Source organism: Urocitellus parryii, chromosome 9 (genome assembly GCF_045843805.1).
Source record: "Urocitellus parryii isolate mUroPar1 chromosome 9, mUroPar1.hap1, whole genome shotgun sequence".
Taxonomy (NCBI): domain Eukaryota; kingdom Metazoa; phylum Chordata; class Mammalia; order Rodentia; family Sciuridae; genus Urocitellus; species Urocitellus parryii.
The window spans coordinates 141,878,162-141,900,331 of NC_135539.1; the positions used below are offsets into that span (position 1 = coordinate 141,878,162).

General features: G+C 47.6%; 1 protein-coding gene across 3 annotated transcripts in view; it reads right to left on the minus strand.

Moving 5' to 3' along the window:
* Positions 1 to 1,473: 1,473 nt before the first annotated feature.
* Positions 1,474 to 22,170, minus strand: part of Ntmt2 (N-terminal Xaa-Pro-Lys N-methyltransferase 2) — a 40,109-nt gene continuing 19,412 nt past the window's right edge. Inside the window, exons 4-7 of one of the 3 annotated variants that reach the window (XR_013344269.1) lie at positions 13,568 to 13,686; positions 8,773 to 8,889; positions 2,969 to 3,234; positions 1,474 to 2,261 (exon numbers count right to left, since the gene is read on the minus strand). The gene's annotated coding sequence lies outside the window, so the exon portion shown is untranslated. Of the gene's footprint in view, positions 2,262 to 2,968; positions 3,235 to 8,772; positions 8,970 to 13,567; positions 13,687 to 15,080; positions 15,295 to 22,170 lie in introns of those variants that run through there. The other 2 variants (XR_013344268.1, XR_003302251.2) reach the window with 2 other exon arrangements.

Sequence of the window (22,170 nt, forward strand, 5' to 3'; positions counted from 1 at the left end):
CACAAATTCTCTGAATGGTGCTGCTTAGACCACTTTCTTTCCTGAGGTTGGGGCTGAGTCTCTAATCTGAGGGTGGTCTTCCACCCATCCTCACGGGTTGGTTTAAGCCAGTTTTCCTTCTAGATGCAGAATGCTCAGCTGAGGTGACCATTTGGATGTAATGATCAGGTCCACATTTTCCATTTCTCACCTTCTACTGGCCCTAATCTTCTGCACCCCCTCCCCGCTCCCCAGTAATTCTTTTCTATTAAGTAACTCAAGCTGTCAAGGATCTTATGGGAAGAAAGGCTGTGCTTGAGTGTTTCTGAACCTACTCTCTGCTCATTCCTAGACCATTCTGTCCCTTTGTACTAATTAGTCCATCTCACATTAGTAAGAAGTATGCAAGACAGTCTACAGCAAGCTCTGAAAGGTAGGTCATAGATTTAACACGTCTTCTGTTGCTATGTAATATTTGGTTAAAGATTGACTTTCTCACTATTCTGCTTATTACACAATTAACAATGGTTTAAATTTCTGATCGTTTACTTTAAATTTGATAATAAATTGGATATTAAATCTCACACACACACACACACACACACACACACACTGGTTACCATGGGTGGTCATGGATTTGATGGTGGTAATCGTGACTCTGTGCATCTGCATATCAAATGATCGTGTTGAACATCTTGAAAATACATGAATTTTACTTGTCAATGACATTGTTTAAAAAGATTGAGTTAAGAGAGGTGGATGGCTCCTAATTGACCTCGAGGGATTTTACAGCATTTTGAAAGCAAAACAGCAAGATACAGGAAGCAAGTTGTATATAGTATTCCAGTTTTTTAAAAAGTGGGAAAAGAGAGGCCTCTGCTTGTGTGTTTATAAGAGGTGTGGGAGGTGGGGGCATGACAGTGAGCAGCCACTCTCCTCTCCTGGGGCTGCTGATCGGCCTGCCCTTACTGTGGCCCCTGCACCTCCCTAGTGCTCTTCTGCTTGATCCCTGCCTCCTTCTGTCTCTTCCTCTCGCTCTTCCGAGTGTCACCGAGGCTCCTCCCGTCTCCCCACATTCAACAAGCAGTCGCAGAGGAGAGGACACAGAGATGAGAGAGAGGCACAGTCCTTGTGCCCAGGTGGCTTTCTGGCTGGCAGCAGAGATGAACAGAGCCCTGGATCACACTGCCTGTGTTGCCAGTGACCCTGAAGCGCCGTTGTTGGTCCTTCTCCCGCCGCTAGGGACTTTGGGAGACTGGGTTCTGTATGCTGCAGTGTTTGCACCTCCCACCCTGCCCTCCTCAGCTCGCCCCCACAGAACTGGGGGTCTCATCACCAGCCCTCCGTACAGCTTGTGGCCTGAACCTAGGGCGAGCAGGCGACTTGCCCAGCCACGCGGCTTGTCAATGGCAAAGCCAGAGCAGAACCCAGCCTCAGGCTCCCGCCCCTGCTGTCAGACACGGCTCTGAGTGGGCTGGGTTTTTCCACATTCAACCATAGTAATTCTATACTCTCTAATGGCTTGGTGTTTCCCTCCAGTTCCACGGAGGGGGACAGCATGCCCCAGAGATCTGAAGGCAAGATCCATACCTCTCTTGACAGAGCAGACAACTTCTCCAGGGTCCATGTCAGTTTGTGGAAGATTTGCTCTGAGAGCCAGTGACCTCAGGCGGGAGAAGGGGTTCTGAGTCCATTAAAATTCATGCCCAGAGTCTGATGGATCACGTGGGAGCTGCTGTAACTGAAATCACTCCTGGGGTCACACTGTGTGTTGACCCCGTATTCCCCGTCACAGTGGGGACGGCTCAGATAAACAGTGGCGGATTCGGGGAATCCTGAGCCAGAGAGAAAAGAGTGTGTCTGGGCAGAGGAAGAACAGTCTACCCCCAAGGTGCAGAAGACAGTCAAGAGAAGCAGAGACGGACAGAGACCTTGTGGTATCGGCCTTTCCAGGGGTGAAAACGACACCCAGATATTCTGTGGCCAAGAAGAGGACGGGAAGTAAATGAAAGAGGGGAAAAGAGAGAGAGCGGGAGAGAGGGAGGGAGGAAAGAAGGACGGAAGGAAGGAGAGGAGGGGAGCGGGAGACAGAGAGAGGTAGAAAAGGTAAGAAGGAAACTGCTTCACCCAACGGATGCCTGTCCGGTAGAAGAGCCTGGAGCCGTGAATTCCGCCAGCATTTCTAGGGGGTTTAATGCAGCACCGCCATCATCTTTTCTTCATTCTTTTAATGACATACATGCCCGAAGTGTAGCCGTGGAGCCTCTGAACTCTGTATATTTCTGTAATACACAAAGAAAACAGCCGTCACATCCATTTTAAGGAACTTTTAAATACATTACAGTGAGGTCTATAGGCCCCGAATCTAAAGGGACCAGCACAAAGCCTGTCTGTACATCATCTGTGAGGGGCCTGAATTCCAGCCAAGGCAGATTTTTTAAAAAATAATAAAATAAAATACTGTGTTTTTCTAAAGGAACATTATATTTTTAAACTGGAAATAATTGTATTTTGTATCTTATGTGGCATCTGAAAGTGATTTAGTTGAACAATGTGGTTTCTGATTGGTATTTGAATTGGTTCCAGAACATTTTTCATAATAACCATCTTAAAGATCCCAATTATCTGATCCTCTTTCCCCCTTCACATGGTTTCATAGGAGGTTTCCAGAGAAAAAGAGCGATCTGCAGGGGCTGGCCGGCCGGCGGGCGCGCAGTTAGCTGAGCAGGGCTGGCGGGCGGGCCTCAAATGAAGGGCCTGCTCGTTAGCCTGAGCTGTCCAGGACGCATTTATGGCTCCATAAAGGAGGCCTTGGCATTACCAGGATAATTACTTACTAAAACAAGCCCATAAAACCAAAGGGTCGCCTTGACTCAAAGGCAAACAGGGAACCTTTTTTTTCCCTTTTAGTGTTAACATGTAAAACTAGTAAAGTGTATTTAGATTTCTATAAAATCAGCTCTGGGTGCAAAAGGGATGGTTGACTTACCAGCTGGGCAGCAAAATCAACTCCCCAGGCTTACAGAGGGGCTAAGGAAAGTCGTCCGGTTGAGTACGAAAGAACGCTCACCGGTGAAGGCCTGGACTCACTTGCCAGGTACAGATGTCCTGGTGTTCTGGGTGAGACAGCATACTCAGGAGTCCGACAGCAGGCTGCCACCGCTCGGCTCCATGGTGCGAACCTCGGCAGTGACCCAGACTCTGTGTGTTACGTCCATCCAGGGGAAATTATGTCATACCTCTTTGACGGGCTCACTGGAAGAAATGGATAAAACCACACACATGAAGGGCTTAGCACGTACCTGGTACGTGGCACACAAAGGATGTGGCTCTTATCACAGTAATGGAATATTTTATAACAGTAGTTTTTATTATCACGAATATGAATCATAGGATTAAACTTTTAAAACATTGATAATCATATCTTTTTTTTCCATTGGAATCTCTTCTTTCCATTTCACGTTTTAGCTGACGTTGAGTGTCTGTGTTTAGGAGGTGCGATGGACATTTTGACACACACTTTGCGGAATGACTAAATCTAGTGACTTAACTTCCCATACTTACCATTCTTGTGTGTGGAGAACACTGAGAATCGACTCTGCTTGCAATTTTGAAATGCACAATGCTTTGCACTTTGACCCATGGCTACCCTTTCTCCCTGGCCCCAGCCTCACCACTGTTCTGCTCTCTGTTTGTGTGAGTTCAACCGATGTGGATGTAACTGGAGGACCTGATGGTGAGTCCTATGTCCTGCAATAGGCCAGGCCCAGAAGGACGAGAAAGGGCAGGCTTGTATGTGAACTCTCCTAAGGAGGAAGCATTCTGGGGTCACTAAGTGTAGCGCTGACACTGTGCTAGGCATCCGAAATAGTAGAGCTTCCTTAATTCTCTCCAGTAAAGTTCTTACCTAAGGTGAAGAATCTGGTAAGTGGCTGAACTCAACGTAGGGCTGCCAGGTTTACCAAATAAGACTGCAGGACACCCAGTTAAATTTGAATTTCAGATACACAATAAGTAATTCTCACCCCCCTCTGCGGTCTTGAACACGTGGCCCTCAACGTCATGGTATTACCATCCACGCATCTGGTAGGATCGTTCGTCACACTCCCTGGAGGCCTCAACATGGCACAGTGTCACACTCCAGTCACATGGTCACCCCTAATAGTAAGGGTGTCTGGAAGTGTAGACATCTGTGTCACAAGAGCAAGAGGAACAGGCATAACTGAACAGCTCGCAACCTCAAACATACACAGGGGCAGTCCCATGATGCAGCCCTGGTGAAGGAATCTTAGTTGATCCCAAGACCAGTGGGAATCCACTGAGGGGATTTAGGTAAAGAGCAGAGATGTGACTGGATTTGCAGTTTGTAAAGACTCCTCTGGCACCCAATTGGAGTAGAGGTTAGAAGTATATAGGAGAGGTTGGTTGTAGGGAGATCGGTTTCAAGGACATGAGAACAACCCAGGCTGGACATCCTGTTGGCATGAAGCGGAGTGGCGGGCGGTGCTGGAGCCAGGGAGGAGGAGGAGGTCAGCCCCATGCACCAAACCGACACCAAGGAGGAAGAGCGAGTGCAGAACAGGCCCGTTTCCTCTGCTGAGCTGGTTTCTGCTTGCCGTTACCAGAATCGCTTTAGCTGCTTTTGCATCACTAGGCTTCTTGAGCAGCAGCAGGAAAAACCAAGAATCAGAATCATCCTAAAGAAGTCACTGGATTTGGAAAACGTCACCAGAAGGGCTTTTGTGGCCCCTAGGCAAAATCGCCAGGGTCTGAATGGGTTCAGCACAGCCTGACATTAAGAAAAAAGTTAAGTAAAATAAAGTTAGAAACCACCCACTGGAATGTGATAGGACAGGGAGTCAGCAGACACAGAACGAGTGTGTTGCCTTTTTATTGTTTTCTTATACCTAAACTGAGGGCAGTAATGCCCAGTCCTCCTTCCTCCTGGGACTTCACTGTTGTGAGAAGCAAAGGCCAGAGAGATCACAAACTCAGAGGAGCACAGTGGCTCCTGTTAACAGGGCTCCCTGGTGTTTGAAGTCTCTATAATTGCTTGACCCAGCTATTTAAGAAGAAGTCCATCAAAGTATTTGCACACAAAGTAAAGAATCGTGTGTTCGAAAAGCCCGTTCGTTCTTTTCTTGTTTTTACTGCTGCCTAATATAACAGTAAGTGAAAGCGATTTTCCTAGTGTAAAGGGCTAACCTAAACAAACACAAGATGCAGGAGCTTGTTATTCAGTGCACAATTTAATTGGAGAGTTGAGAGTTTGGTGGTTGGTTTTATTGGTGTAAAAGAGGGGAAACTATTCAACTCTAGTTGGAAATGATCTTTCTAGTGGTACTGAACCTTGGTTTTTTTCCTTTAGTCATCGAACAAGCTGAAAATAGTAACAGGTAACACTCCCTCAAGGCTGGGCACTGTTCTAAAGATGTGTGTTTGTGTGTGCATCACGCACATGTTTCTATGCACACACACGAATATACCCCTCACCATGATCTCATCCGGAAGATACCACTATTACCGTCTCCATTGCAAAGACAAGGAAACTGAGGCGCTGACAGGTTCAGAAATTTGCCCACAGTTACAAACCTAAAAGGTAGCTGTGCCAGAATTCAAGTTCAGGAATTGACAGACCACACCCTCCAACCCCACTGTGCCGCCTCCTCTAAACGTAGGAAATGCTCTGCCGTGTGCTGTGTTCTGCTCCCAATAAGACCTCACTCAGCTTCTGACGATTGCATTGTTTTCTCTAGAAGACTTTCCCTAACAGCACTCTGATAAATTACTCCAAGAAGTACCACTCACTTGGCCCACAGTTACTAAAGTCAGGCTAGTAAGATAATCCCAGATGGGTGGGAGGACTGGAAAATTCCACAACCAACTGCGGTCAGCTAGAGCCCTATCCAAGGGGAGGGGTCGCTGCCAAAGTTGCTCCTTCAAGATGGTGACTTCAGGGGACACGCGTGTGCAGCGGAGGGGAAGAAGCATCCTGTCCTTCTTTTCCTGCTGCCCGTGTCTTATCATGGAGAAGGCAGCTGCTTGACCTGAATCCTGGAAGCCAATCATATTCTCATTGATCTAAGGGGGAGTGACGATGAGTAGGACAAAGGAACAGAAAAATAGGAAGGAGGAGGCAAGAAATCGCAGAGGTGGGGAAGTCCAAGAGGAGGCTGCTGTGACCAGCTCACAGAAGGCTCTGTGCAAGTCAGGACCTTCATTCCTCAAAGATCCAGGGAGCCGCCGAAGGAAGCCTAGCAGCCTAGCAGGAGGTTTCAGGGTTAGGGGAAGCACTGCATTTCAGCTCAGGACATTCTGAGCTTGAGATATGAGGCACATTGAATAGGAGCGTTCTATAGGTAAAGGGAACTAAAGTCTATGGTTCAGAAGAGAGTTGTGGACTCATCTCAGTCAGTTAGTAGTTGAAGTCACCACCACCAGTGAGATTTCCCAAGTGGATGTACAGAAGAAGGAGAGACAGGAGAGATGGGAACCCTGCGGGATGGTGACATTCGAGGGTGGGGGACAGAGGAAAGATGAGCTGAGGACAAGCAGGGGGAGTTGCATGAGCAGGGCCCTGGAGAAGCCAAGGGAGGAGGCAGCCATGTTTCAAAGGGTGTGGGCTGACGGGCCAGGCGTCTCCGAGGGTGAGGTGAGGTGAGGATTGCGAGTTCCTCCCGGTCTCAGCGGAGATGCAGGGCCAGCTCCTCCTCCCAGAAGTGGAAGCTGGTTGGGAAATCAAATGAAAGAGCCAACGAAGAGTCTTCTGAGCCACGAGAGGCACAGGTAGAGCGTGGCTACTGTTCTGTTCTGCCCCAGTGTTTCTCCAGGAGACTGGAAAGCGGCATGGAGTCGTGCAGCCCTGGTTTCTCTGACAGCCTCTTCAAGCAGATCAGGGTGACAGATGTCCCCTGAGGCAGAATTTCATTTAAGATTTAAGCTATCAATTTCTAGGTTATTTTCTAAATCCCCAAACTAAGCAAAGTGGTATACCGGATCCTCTTTGGGGGCTTAGTTACCTAGTGTAAAAACATACAAGTGTCCCCAAATGCAGGTCTTATGTGTATTTGAGCACAGAGCCACTATTTGAACTGGGTCTTTTCCATTGTTACAAAACCCAGATGATTCCGCAGGTTGAAGGGAATTTTCATTCATTACTTTAGTTTTCCTCTGGGGTTTATTAGTACATTTAATTCCTAATACCCATGCAGGCTGGAGGGTGTTGTTTGAGAGGAGGATGTTCAAAAGTACTCTGCTCTGTAAAGATTCACCCACTTGCCTTTTTACCAGTTTTATGGTCCCATGGTTTGCGGTCTCAACCCCTCCTCTTACTTTCTGTGGGGTCTCAGATGTGTCACCTGGCTTTTCAGAACCTCAGTGGCCTCACCTGTCTAAAGAGGACAGTGAGCAAGATGCTCAGTAAAGCCCCATGTTCAACACCTGGCGCTGGCAATCATTTCCTACAAAGAGCCCCATGACAGACACTCTGGGCCTTGCAGCTCCATGGTCTTGAATGCAGCCACTCCACTCTGCTATCACCACACTGAGGCAGCCACAGGCAACATGTGAACAAACGATCATGGTCGTGTTCCAATAAAACTTTATTTATAAGAACAGACACTGGGCCAAGATTTGGCCCACAGGCCATCATTTACCAACCTGTGTCTCAGACTTGAAAATGAAGTGCTTCGATTTACAATTTTAAACTGCTTAGAAGAAGCTATTATTATGTTCATATCCCAGGAAAGGCAAATGATTCAACTACGGCGAGTCTCCAAGTGTCAAGAGTCATAAAATTTATCTCACACAACGAGGTTCAGTAGTTCATCAGTAAACGCTCTGGTCCCTCAAAAGATAGATGAGAAAGACTAATGCAAACCTAGTTGAACTTAAAAATCTATCTCGATCCAATAAAGTTAACAGTCTACTCAAGAAATATTTAATCCAGGTGTGGTGGGGCACACCTATAATCCCACCAACTCAGGAGGCGGAGACAGGAGAATCACAAATTCAAGACCAGCCTCAGCAACTTAGCGGGGCCCTAAGCAACCCAGCGAGATCCTGTCTCAGAATAAAAAAATGAAAAGGGCTGGGGATGTAGCTCTATGTAAATTGTCTCTGGTTTAAATCCCCAATACCTCCTCCCCAAATGAATGTTTTATATCATTTTGTTTAAAATTCCCAGTATCTGAAAGCCCCCCTCCCCTGCTCAGTGACAGTGATGTATGTGTGAATGAGGAGGAGTGGGTAGGACGTATGGCACCTCAAGGGTCATACACATTTTAGGAGCAAGTCCCCTTCCCTGTCCTGAGGGCCCCCTCCTGCCCACACAGGTGCCGCTTGCCCTGCTGGCACCAACAGCTCAGGTCTGTGGTCAGAGCCATTTCCATGTTCTTGGCTGGGGCTAGGGCTGTGCAGGGCTGGGGAATGACCCTTGGCTGACTGCCTCACCTCAGCTGCTGTTGGGGTTAGAGACCCCCCTGAGGCCTGGCTGTGACTGCCATCAGGCCTGGCTGGAGGTCTGATGTGCACTTGTGCTGCAGAGCCATCTGACCCCAGCACGGTGACACTCTTTTGCCAAGTTTCCTAACTGTGCTCTCAGCTCTTTCCAGAACCTCTCTACATAGGATCCAAGCTTGGCTCGGGGATGACAGGCCTCACAGCTACCTCTGCCCGAGCTTGTTGTGTTATCTGGTAGGCACAACCCTGACCCAGCTTGGCTCCGAAGGCCTTTGAGCCTCCTGCCCAGTCCCAATCTGTGTCTTGGAATTTACTGCCCCTCGCAGTAAGTACCTGGGAAGGGGGACATCTGTGCTGCTCTCTCCCTCCCTCTTCTCCATCGCACAACCTCTGCAGCTAGAAGGAGTCAGCTTTTCTTGCAGGGCCCCTCCATCCTCCTCTTCAGCCGACCTGGAGAACACAGCATGAAGGTCATCTTCTCCACGCCAGAGGGGTTCTCCCAGCACCCTTCATGCTAAATTGGTCATTTGCTAAAGGGAACAAAGAAGGTATTAGAGGACACCTTTTTCAACAATGTCTGGCTGGCTCTCAAACCTACTCCTTTGTTCAAAATCTATCTTATATGTCAGCAGCTATTCTTTTCATGTTGATTTCCTTATGCAAAAATATATAATCTTCCCTCAAACTAATGGATGGATAGATGGATACATCTGGAGCATCAGGATGAAGAACTTATATTCCAAGAGAAAAAAAAAGAGGAAGGTATATTTCCAAAATATAGCATTTCTAGTTAATTGGCAATTCATTCTGAAGTCATTTGGTAGACCACGAAGACCACTAAATAGAGGGAGGCTCTTGAGAGTGCCAAGCCCAGGTGGGTGGGTTGCTAAGGATGCATAAGGGGAGAAGAGCAGGCAGAGGCCAGCATATGCAAGGTGGGCATGCTGCATTCAGCCACAGGCAGAGGGAAGAGGAGGAGAGCTCCCAAATGCATTTCCCAAGTGTATAGTCCAAGGTTACCATGGGAGAAAAGCAGCTATGTATAATCAGACTGCAGTCCAGCAAGAGGCCTGGAGGAGAAGACTGAAGAATGAGCTAAAGCTATGATTGTGCAAGATCTAAGCACTGGACCTGAGAGTCAGCAGTACTGGGGAACAATACCAGAGGACAGAGAACCTTGTTCCAAAAGGGGGTCCCTGGGAAACTCCCTGGACTATGGGAGCAGATTCAAAATCCAGGAGATGATGGTGAGGGGCCCAACAGAATGCTCTAGGGAGAATTAAAAAGCATCTAGCAAGAGAAACATACTTTAAAATATTTAAGAACTAGCTAGAAAATTTATATTTGATTATAAGATGGATAATTGCTCATAATCAGAAATTTAGACCCTCAATTTAAATGCCATCTCACTACCTACAAAGCCATGGAAAATCCATAAGTAGTGTACTCTTGACTTTGAAGTGTATTAGACATTTTCAGAAGTATATTTCATTCCTAATTGTACCATCCCGTGGCTGACATCAGCATTTTTTGACATGCACTGGCTGATAAAGAGATGGAAGCAGGATTAGTAAAACACGCCAACCCAGCATTGAAGTGCCCCTCAGAGAGTGGACGATCCCTTCATCTACTGGCTACGCACAGGTATCACAGGACAATCCCAGGCACTCGGGGATGCAGAACAAAGATTACACTGATTCCTGTCCTCGAGGAGATTAAGGCCTAATGGGAAGGAAATAAATACATAAAATCAACATAAATACATACAGATGTGCACAGCAATTACAAGCGGGAGATGGTCTATGGAACCAAGAATCAAGCTGATTAGTTGAAGAATGGTTAGGTAAACCTCAAAAAGATGTGTAAAGGAAATAGGGATTCCAGGTGGTTATCAATGTGCTTTCAGAGAGAATGTTGGTTCCATGACACTTCTTAATGTCTAAACTTGTAACATGCAATCTCCAGTATCCAAGAAACTTTGTTTCTAAAATACACTTACCATCCAGTAACCAAAATGATGACTAGGTTTAAGAATGGATTAACAACTCTTGTGCATGGCTACATCTCTAATTAAAAAATAATAATGATAATTCAGTATGAGGAAGTTTACTACAGTGGGACAGCAAAAATATGTATGATGAAAGTGTACAGCAACTTGAACTTGTCACCCACCAGTGGTGGGCAGTGTAGGCTCTCCCTCTGTAGCCCATAAACCCCATCACACGGTGGGCATTCTGTGAGTACGTTTCTGTGCACTGGGACAGCTACAGAACACACTGTGACCTGTTCTGAGGCCTGATATGAGCAGGTCCTCAGCTGTGGGCTCTCTTGGACCTTCCGTTGTGGCTTTTCCAGGCCAAAGGAACCCTCAGGAGGCTCAAGGCACAACTTCCATGAAGGGGAGGGATTAAGACTAGAGGAAAGTAAGGAATCAAATCCTTTGTCCAAAGAGGGAACCAGAAGACACATCTCACTTAAGGGGGGATGTCCAGAAGTGAAAAGCTTTAGTGCAGAAGAGCCTAGAAAGAGCTTGGAAGGGCTCTGGAATTCCACAGGCTGCGGCAGTCATTCTCCTTGCCAAAAACCCACCCAGAAATTCTTAAAAAAAAGAAAGAAAGAAAAAGAGAGAAAAGAAAAAAAAAGAAACAGAAATAAAAGCCCATTGGGACCAAAAACATTGACTAATAATTCTTGAATCCATCTCCACAATATTATTCATCCCCGCCAAGGTCAGCTTTGGTCACGCGTGGCCGGAGGTCTGGGCACGCAGTTCCCAGCTTTGTTTTTACAGTAGTTATGGGGCCCTTTACCTTTCCAAGGGCCCCCTGTCACTTGTTTCCCACCCGTCCAGACCACCCACCCACGTTCCCACACACACTCCCAGACACACCCACCCAGACCGGGATTCTTTCAACCTCAGGGTCCAGGAACACTGCTGCTCCAGACGACTTGACGCACTTGGACTACCCCAAAATAAGCTTCCCTCTCTGGGGACCAATCTAAGGCTCTTACCACTGGGCAAACATTAATAGAGCACCTACTGTGTGTGAGGCACAGATGGATGTAGGGGCTGTAGGAAGCTCTCCAGGAGGCCGAGAAACGCGAGCGCTCCACTCTGCTGAGCAGGCCCCTTGCTTTCTTGTGGGAGACATGTACGTGTGGGAGTGGGGACGGGGTGCCCAAGTCCAGAGGCCATTTCCCCTGCTGCCCGTGTGCCCTTCCTGACTTTGCTCCTCCTCCCCCTGGGCCACTCTTCTCCCTGGCTCTTCATCTCCTTTCCTTCCTTCCTTCCTCTCTTTTCCACTCCAAAACCTCCTTGGGAGGTGCCCGAGGTGGAACTCTGGCTGTGCGTTCCCTGCTCCCTGACAAGCCCTTCACGGGAGTGGGCCCTGTGGCCACGACAGAAGAGGGACGGTGCTTGTGCTGATTCAGAAAGACTGACTGTGAGGAAACCGCCCCCGCCCCACGCTGCCCGAGGGAGAGGAGGAGGCCTGGCCACCAGCAGCCACTGCGTGGACCTCCGCCTTCCCACAGCCGCAGCCAAGCCCTGCAGATAATTTATGAGGTGTCAGGATATTCTGACCACAAGGTCGGGATAGAAGGGTTTTCACACTTCAGCTGCCATAAAAGAGAAACAATTTAATCCTGTCTTTCGCTGGCACTGTCTGTTTTCACAGGGAACAGGGGATGGGGTCACCTGGAGATTATTTGTCTAAGCACAACGACCAAGACTGCTGCGAGACGCTGATTTCCACCCTGGCTTCCTTCTCCTCCCTTCCCAGATGGGCCGGGCACTGGTCTTTCTTACTGGACCAAAATGGGACGGGACCTTCCACCCAGGCAGTCGCCCTGTGCCAGAGAATAAACTAGATGCCTGGTGGCTCCGTCCTCCACTCACTTTTAGTGGGAAAAGGGGTTCAAGTCAGAAAGGGGCAGGAGGAGCCCTGTTCTTGTCCTGCCCGTGGTCCCGCCAAGCTGCCATCTTGAGTCTGCAGCAGTGTGTTCCTTGGCGGGAATCACGGCCTCCTGGCTCTTCCCGAAGCTGCAGCACCCTGGAGGTTCTGCTGAGTGGCTTGAAGCTCTGCTGCCAGGAAAACCCAGCGTCCGCTCAGAGAAACAGCAAGGCAGCAGCAGCTCAACGCTCCTCCCTCCACCCGCAGGTCGCAAGGCCAGCCCTCTCCCCAGCACCATGTCCCCCAGGCTCTCAGCCGGCCCAGAGGTCATCTCTGAACCTGAGTTGGACTAAGAGTTTCACTGTGGGGTGCTCACGGAAGCTCCCAGAAGGAGAGGGCTCCCTGGTGCTTGGGCCTAGAAACAGCAGGCCTTCCCAGGCTGATTCCTGTGAACTTCTGGAGAAACACTCCTTCTGGGTTTGGCCACCTGACAGGAAGACAGGATGAAGCACAACCTATTTCATCAACCTTGGAAGAAGTAAAGCTAGTTAAATAGAATGAAGTGAATCTCTGTATACTAACAGGAAATGACCTTTAAGAAACATTAAGATCAGTCTGGTAGAATATTATGCTGCCATGTGTAGGAAAAGAAGCATCTACATAGAAGTTTATACTCAAAAAGACTCAAAAGAATGCAGAGGCTGTCTAAGGGGTTTCCTTTAAAGAAGAGGACTGGACACCTGGGTCAAAGTTCAAGTGGAGATCTTCCCACCATGTTTTTTAGGGTTTTCTTTTTTCTTTTTTTTTTTTTTTTTTAACTTTTTAAACCAAGAACTCATATTGCCTTCATGGGACAGTTTTTAATTTAAGTAAAATCCCACAGAACTGTAATGAGAAAGGGGAGTGAAAGGGGAGTGAAAAGGGAAGCCAGAGAGTAAAGCTGAGGACGTAGCTCACTGTTGGGACAGTCCCATCTCCAAAAGCCACTCCCATCCTGCTAAGTGAAATGAGCTCCGGGAGGAAAGGGGGAAAAATTCCTTACTCTCCTGTGGGTGAGAAGATTACCTCCAACAAGGACTTGAGTCAAGGAGACGGAGCCTCCCGCATTTTAACATCCAAGAAGCCTCAGTTTCAAGTAAAGTGCTGAGTCAAACCGGCTTGCTCCCTGCTCTGAACAAGCCGAGGCTTCTGCAGCTCTGATGTGCTGCTCGCCCAGTGATCATTACCTATCTCACCTCCAGCCCAGTAGGTGGGAGAAAGTGCACCTAGCCTCGGCCAGACGGCATGTGACAGTGCCAGCGTTCTCTGTGTTCACCGTGTGAATGATTTTCTCTCTTGACCGCAGTGTTCTCATCTGTAAGGGGGAAAGATCTGAATGAGTTGCACTATCTGAAACTGCCTTAAATTGGGGCTGAGGCCCTGCGTTCAATCACCAGCATCCCCTACCCCAAGCCTTAAAATCTACAGATCTCTGACAAACATGGTCACCATCTCCTCTGTGCGGGTGGCACTAGGACCTGCTGCAGGCATCTCAGAGATTCCCCCATGCCTCCACTGGACCTTCAGGTGAATGCAAATACCGAACTACCTTCTGTCTGACTTCTTCCGTAGTGTGGATACTTGGACTTCTTAACAAACCTCAAAAACAAGCAGGCTTCCTGAAGTGTGTTCTGTCCAGCCAGACCTTTGTGCAGAAGGAACTACTGCATTGTGAGCCCAGCCTTGGAGACTGGCATGGCCCCAAGACTGGGATGGAGGGGCAGTGCCATGCCCATTATCTCAGGGCAGAGGTTGGCACTGAGGGCTCGTCCCTGGATAGACAGCCAACACCACCAAAACAAAGGCCCCCTCCCGTGCTCCATCCCGCCACAGCTATCTGGGACTCCGAAAGAACTGTGTCCCTGTCAGGGAGAACAGCGCACTCTGCTAGAGCAGCAGAGTGGTGCCCTCAGGGTCCTCGTGAACAGAGATGGAGAGAGAGAAGGGCAAGCGAGCTCCGAGGAGGTCAGCCCGTCAACCACTGTCCTCACAGGTGGGGAAACAGGAACTTGGTGGGTGGGCAGCCAACCTGAAGATGGGGACATCTGAGCTCATTTCCCCTGGGTGGGTTATAGGAAAATGGCCCAGAAGCTGTGACCACGCTCGGAGATTGAGGAGGAACCCACCTCCCGCTCCCAGGAAGCCACACCATTCTACACCAACAGACGAAGCAGTCGCACAGCCCTGCAGACGGTGGGCCTAAAAGGACCCACGAGGGGAAAGGTGGAGGAGACAGCAGCCAGTGGGTGAACCCCATGGGTCACCTAGTGCTCGGGAATCGCCTCGGGCGTTAAACAGCTCCTGTGGCGTGACTCAGGAGTTATGGGATGTGGAAACTAATTTTCTATTCAAATTGTTGCTCTAAAATAAGTGAGAGATGTGGACAAATGCTCAGACCCCTTGTATTTATTTTAACCTACTTCTTCACTCACTTTAAGGTGATTCCATATGATATGATTATGGCCGAGACCACTCCTTGAGGAAGTCAGCCATGATTTCCAAGGAGTTCTTATACTTAAGAGTGAGGAACACACATAGCCACGTATTCCTGAATCTGTTTTTAAGGAAAGAGATGTTATTAGACTTCTTGATGGGATTATTTGAAAGGTGCATCAAATCATTATATATGAAATATATGTGCACAGATAACATATTAGAAGAATGGAAGAAACCAACAAAAGAAAGAAATCCCAGACCTGCCTTTGACTAGCTGCAAGTGTCACCTTGGGAAAGTTCTCAGCCTGAGCCACAGCTCTATGGGAGAGACACGATGATGAGAGATCCCACGGTGTTGTGCACGCATGGCAGCTGAACGGCTTGCTGCAGGTGGGAGGCCAGAGCAGTGGCGGACAGGCAGCGAGCACCAGGTGTGGACATCATCCATGGGGTCTGGACATGAGGCTACCCTAAGGCCACCAGCACACTGTGTGGGGTGCATGAAGAGCGTCAGGATGCTCCTCCTGAGCCCCTTGGCCTCCCAGAGGTCCTCTTGGTGTCTCTGCTGGGCCGGTAGCTGTTTCTTCATGTGCTGCAGGGCCACACGCACAGGAGGCGCCATCTGTCTCGAGTGACACGTGTTTACCCACTTGCATACCTCTCCCTCACTTGTCCACCTCTTCTCCCAGAAAAAAAATAAAGGGCCTGTCTCGGTCTTTCATTTGTATCAGCCTCCTCTAATTTCCTGTCCAAAATGCCCTGATATTTAGATAGAATACTAACAGAATATCTGCAGGTGGAGGGGAGAGAGAAACCAACTGCAGTCTTCTGTGGGACCCTCACCACCTGTTTCCTGGAGGCCAGGTGACCCATTCGGGTCTGCTGTCACTGAGGGACCCCAGGACCATGCCTTGTCCTGTGGAATAAGTGAGGTGGCACAGCAGACACTGTTGCTGTGGCCCAACATGTGCTTTCCCCTCGGACTTGCTAATTAAACCCCAAGTATTCAATGTAGTTAGGTAACAGAGATTGCATACTTTTAAGAAGTTCAGCCTCTTCTCTGGCCTCACTTGCCATGTCATTCTTTTCGCCAGTGATCAGAGGTAAGTGTGCGACTCAGACCTGTCTAATGAAGCTTGAAAGAACATTGGTTAGGGAGCAAGGTAGGAGGAACTTCTAGAAATGATTTTCTTTCTTGAAACACACATACACATGCAAACTTGCAAGAGGGAGGGGAATATTTCCTCCTGTCTCTAAATTTAGTTAGATGACAATGTGTTGCCATGAGCTCTGGCAGCCATGCTATCATAATAAGGTACCTCTCTAAAGAACCAAAGCCAATATGCTGAAAATGGTGGCGTAGAAAGAGAGAATGGGAAAATTGATGGCATCATTGAGTCACTGTGATTGCCCTGGGATCATCTCTCTTGTAAAGCATAAGCTAATGTCATTTGATCTTCGGGGTACTTAATAGTTAATCCTAGCTAATACAAACATGCATTTTGAAAGAAAAACAGAGTGCTTTATAACAGCACATTCATTAATCCTGGACCACCCCCTGGAATATCTAACACATATGCCCAAAAAATAATTAATTATAAAAACTTTTCTATATTTCAAAGTATTTTCACACTCCTCTTACTTCTTCTTGTAGACTTTTCCATTAAAAAATTCACATGATTTTTCTATTAAAAACTTTATCCTAGAAATGTCATAATTATCTTGCCTCCATTAATCCCAAATTTTCACAAAGTTCTGTTTTATTCTCTCAAATTACAAATTTATAGTTTAATTATATTTATTGCGTTTTTCATGCCCCCACCCACATTCATTATCCCTTCCCAGAGAGGCTTTGGCTAAAAGCACCAATTCAGGGCCACGGAGACCCAGAGTCATACTTGCTGTCCGTGTGAGCCACCCAACCATTTATTTTCTCTGACACTTCACTTCCTCATCTCAAAATAATATCTAGGTCTATTACCAAGATGAAACCTTGGCACAAATAAAATCTCAAAAAAATATACAGGAAGAAAAGAAGCAGGGGGAGAAGAAGAAGAAAACAGTAAAAGGAAGAAAAGGAAGAGAAACACCTCAGGAGAAGAGGGGTCAAGGGTGCAGAAGAAAGAGACAAAGAAGGAGGAGGAGGGACTACGTGAGAGGACGGAGGTGACCATGGGGGGGGGTGGTCACTGTGATCCAAGAAGAACGTGAGAGGCAGAGAGGCTGACACACTTGAGAGCGCGGCAAGGCTGACCGTCCGCTCCTCAGTGCCCCGCCATGCCCCCCGGGGCTTCGGTACACAGCTGACGCTGTCTCCTAGAGTTTGAATCTAGTTACTCCAAATATCACTACAGAGTAAATTACTATTTAGTAAAAGGATCGCAATCCTCGTATTTCAAAGAAGTGATTGATTCATTAAGATTCCGGTGCAATCAAAGAACCTGGAGAAGTCCCTGGGGTTTGTTTAGTCAAATATGAGGTTCAGCTCAATTAAATGAGTTTAAAAAAAAAGTGATTCCTTGGATTTCTTCTCTAATGGCCAGGTGTCCTCCTCTTCAGTGACGACAGGACGAAGGAAAGAGCCTGTTTTTGCCCCCGATGCAAGAGGGGAGTCTTCACCAGGAGGACTAAAACAAGCCTCAGGTGACCATCCCACTGGTCACATGTCACTTAGTGCAGAGAGTCTAAAAAGCTCATTTTGTGCAGTCTGACGCAGGCACACGGCAAGTCGCAGAGAACTGGGAAGAGTTCTCCGAGGATGCTCTAGGCCCCAGTTCCCTCTGCAGCCTGGTCTCCGCCACGCGGTTTCCCGCTCTCTAGGGGGCACGAAGCCTCGGCGTTTCTGACTTCCCAAGGGGCTGCCTGCCCAGAGGCCTCCCTCCCCTGCAGACTAGTTCACATCGGCGGCCATGCCTCAGGCACAACGGTGGACATTGTGGCTGGTTCTCATCTTCCCTCCATAAAGTCAGTTGGGCCAAATGCTACCTCCATCACGTCACCCGAACCCTGATGCCATCACCTTGCAGGGTTGGGCTTTCAGCTCCGAATCCTGTTACTTGCCGCCCAATCCCAGGAGAGTGACTTCACCCAAGAAAGCAAAGGAAGGAAACTCTTGCCTTGGCCTGAATTAATAATGGAGAACGGGGAGAAGTCTCATCTTTCCAGTCCAGAAGATGTGTGCATTGTTTGTTGTGAAGAGCCCTCGGGGAGGCAGAGATTTCAAGTTCAGCATTTATGTGGCACATTTTTCAATTAGACGATACACAGTATGGCATTTCCCCCTCCCTTCACCCCTTCTCTTTTATTACCACATGACTTCATCTCCCCATGTGACTGACAGAGCCCATTGGGCTCAAGACTGATAAAAAACATCTGTGGGAGAAAAATGGCAATTTAGAAAACAATTAACTACATCAATTTCAATTCATTTGGTTGGCCAGAGAAAGAAAAGTTGTTTCAAAGAGGAAACTCGATCTGCAGTGCTGATGGATTAAAGGGCACGCAGACTTGTTCCTGGGTCCTGGTGCAGAGGAAGACACCCAGCTCAGAGTCGGGGTGCAGACCGAAGCCTGCGCGAGGGGCGCTGCAGATGCTGATGGAGAGGAACCAGCGAGCATTTCTCTACTTTTCCAAGGTCTTCTTGTTCTTCCTAAGACATTTTTCTTCCATTCTCTTGAATTCCAAAGAACTGGAGGACTTACTTGAAGGACATTTCCCTCCTTCAAACATTCACCAGATGCTCCAAGGGAAACTGGGTTTGCTGTTGAGGGTCCTAAGGTCTGAGGGGTGTGTGTGTGTGTGTGTGTGTGTGTGTGTTCCGTTCTGCTTTTCTTCACTAGCTCGGTGAGCACCCATAGGTCCGTCACTCTGAGGTGCTCAGAATCTTTGTGTATTACGGCCTGAAAACCTTAAGGAAAGAATTTTAATACCAAGCAGGTCAACTCTGAGTGCTTCCTCTTTTGCCAGAAGCACCTACCTAGAAAAAAATTATTGCTCTCACTTGCTGAGTTCTGTCCGGAGAGCAGGTCACCGCGACTCACACCTTCATTCACTTGCAGCATAATTCCCAGTGAGCTGCCTTAACATTTCCATATTTTTCAGGTGAGAAATTGATGTTTCTCACTTAATGTCACTCATGGGGTCTGAAGACCTATAATCAAGATCCAGAAGCAGGAATTTTATGTTATTTGATTAAGAAACAGTAACAATCCCGAAGCTCCTTTGAAGAAGGAGCCAGTTGGGGGAAGGTCCTCCTGGAGACCCCACTCCTTTTCTTTGAGCCAATGGGAAGCACACCACTTGGACAGCACATGTTTTGTTTTGCCTACTGTAGACAAGGAGTCCACTTAGAATGACATCAAGGGGCCCAGTGGGTTAGGGCCCTCTCCACTCCTAATGAGCCGGTATGAGTGACGGGATCACTCAACGCATGGGCGTGGTCCACTTGGCACAAGGAGGGCTGGAGGCTACAGAACAGGAGCAGGGTAGCCTGGATACAAAGTAAAGAGGAAAAGGAGGTGCAGATAAGGGCCTTGGAAAGGAAGAGGGAGCCAGCCGAGGAGCCTCTGGTGGGCAGTGGTGGAACCCAGGACCTGAGGGTCTACTAGGATCCAAGGATTTGGGCTTGTGAGTGGGGAGCTGGGAGTGGTCTCACAGCTCAGTAAAGTCAGATGCTGCTGGGAAGAGCTCGACTAACTGGGGACATGGATGGAACAATGCCTGGATTTAGGCGGTAGGTACTGGGGCCCTGGAAATCTCCCTGCATCGTTAAGAGATGGTTGTGGACAGGAACCTCAACACCTGCTAGAGGAGGTCGCTGGTGGGGAGTGGGTGAGAGCAGAAGAAACCAGGAGAAAGGTAAGCAGGGAACATTGAGAAGGCAGATGTGGGCATGGTGACATCAAGAAAGACACGGGACTGAAAATACTAAGGACGCCTGTCCCCTTCCCCACCCTGCGCCCAGTAGGTGAGTGGTGAGGAAGGTCTTGTGTGGCTCTTCTGAAGGTGACAGGAACAGAAAAGTACCTGGTCCTGGTCAAACACTGAGGAAAGGGCAACGTGTGCGTGGTAAGGTCTTCCGTTTTTGTGTTTACTCTTCGTTTGTTGCGGTTTGGCTTGATCTGCCGTCTCCAGGCGGTACAGGACAGCAGGGCAGTGCAGTCAAACGTGTTGCTGAACCTACCAGCACCCGTTGTCTCCTCTGACTTTAAAACCCAGGCACAAAACGGGACCAAATAAGGTTTCCAGTCTTTCTGCTTCTGTGCTTGACAGGAATGCCCCCAAAACTGCCCCAGAGAAGCTGAAGCTCTACAGGTCATCAGGAGACGGACCCTGGAGCTGGCTAATAAAAAGAAAATGATTTTCCATGGGAAATAAACAGATTCCTCCTACATCTGAAAGGTCCTGGTCTTCTCTCATGACTCCTTTTTTTCATTTTTCCAAAATGTTATCTTTCTAACACTAAAATGAAGTACTTGATTATATTTATTGCATCTCAGTCTCTCCTGGGAGAGATCCTAGAGCTTCACAGCCAGCAGGCCTTCCAGCAAACTGTGCTGGACGTACAGAACGAAACTGTGGAGCCTCCCAACCCAGGGTCAGGGTGGAGAAAGCAGCGGCTCATTCTGAGCTTGAATTTCCATGTGAGTCTTCAAAGCCCAGGAGAAACCCTTGTCGTGAGATATATCTGGCAACTACATTCTGGGGACAGCTCTGAATGAGGCTGTTTCCTTTTCATCTTGAACTTGAGGTTCCTCTGAGGGCCCGAAGAGGAGCCCTCCAGGAACCAGGAATGAAATCGAGAGGCTCCAACTCTTAGTTATAAGGATCTTTTCTGAAGATTCTAGTTTTCCCTCAAACCAAAGCCACCTACAACTAAAAAAATAAATATTAAAAAAAAAGTGCAGGGGCTGGGGTTGTGGCTCAGTGGTCAAGTGCTCACCTAGCATGTGCGAGGCCCTGGGTTCGATCCTCAGCACCACACACAAATAAGTAAAATAGAGGTATTGTGTCTAACTACAACTAAAAAATAAATATTTTTAAAAAGTTCTAATTTTTTTAAAAAGTGCAAAAAAAAAAAAAAAAGACCCTCCATGATCTGGCCCTAAGAGCATCCTTAACTCGTATGCCTTAGTACACCTCTCCCTGGCCTCCTCTGCTGCATCTGTACCACTCGCCTTGCCGGTGCTCAGACAAGCCATTTGCACTGGCTGCCGCCTCCCCCCATGGTATCCACACATTGTAAGCCCTTACCCACTTTTCTTCTTTGTTCAAATGGCTCCTCTACAATGAAGCCATTACCACTGCTATTCGAAATTACAATCTTCTCTCATGACTACTTTTTTCATTTTTTCCAAAATGTTACCTTTCTAACACTAAAATGATGTACTTATTTATATTTATTGCATTTCAATCTCTCCAAGGAGAGATCCTAGAGCTTCACACACAGAAGGCCTTCAAACAAACTGTGTTGAAATGTATAGAATGAAACTGCATAGCCTTCCTCAAATCCCAGAGATGGAGTGAGTTTCTTTTTTCTCTATATTAACTCTTTGATTATTCTTTTAGTCTTTTTATTATGAATTATTATCATTTATGTACCTGTCTTTTGCATTACCGAGCCATGATCTTTTGAACATTCTCACTACCTTTATTTGCAGAAACCAGTACAGTGTCTGTCATAAACCAAAAACATGCCAACTTAATGAATGTGCAAAGATGCTACACACACAGTTCCTTGACTCCAAATCTCTAGCTCTGCAAGTCAGTTATTGTTTCAAAGTCTCTTCCCAACCCCCACTGTAAATACATGTGCATACACACTCCACTAATTGAGATAATTTAAAACTATTTTTCACATATTTGCTTAATTAACTTGCAGTGACCTCTGCAGAAACACTGGCCTCTGATGATTGTAGGAGGTAGTCTTTTGGCATGGACACCAAAGCATCAGAGTCAGCTGGAACTAAGGAAAGCAATAACACAAACGGTTTTAATTACTCATGACAGGCAGCTGAATCTATGTGACACAGGCCTTCTCCCCAGTCCATCATTCAGAAAAGGCCAGTTACAGGAAATGGTGGAGAGGGAAAAAAAGAAGGGGCCACACTGTGTCCATAACACAAAGCAGATCGTCTTTCATATGCGCGACCTTATTCTTTCTGTTTAAGGTTTTTATGCTGGTCCCAAATCTATACAATGTCTGACCCACCAAGACTCATCATGCTTTTATGCTGGCTTTCAGGAGGTATAACTCCGATTTTTAAAAAAGGAGGCAGGTGAATACTGCAAGCATCCGTGAATCACTATGCAAACCCAGGGGTCCTGCAAAGTTCATGGAGAATCTCAGGCATGCTTGCAGTAA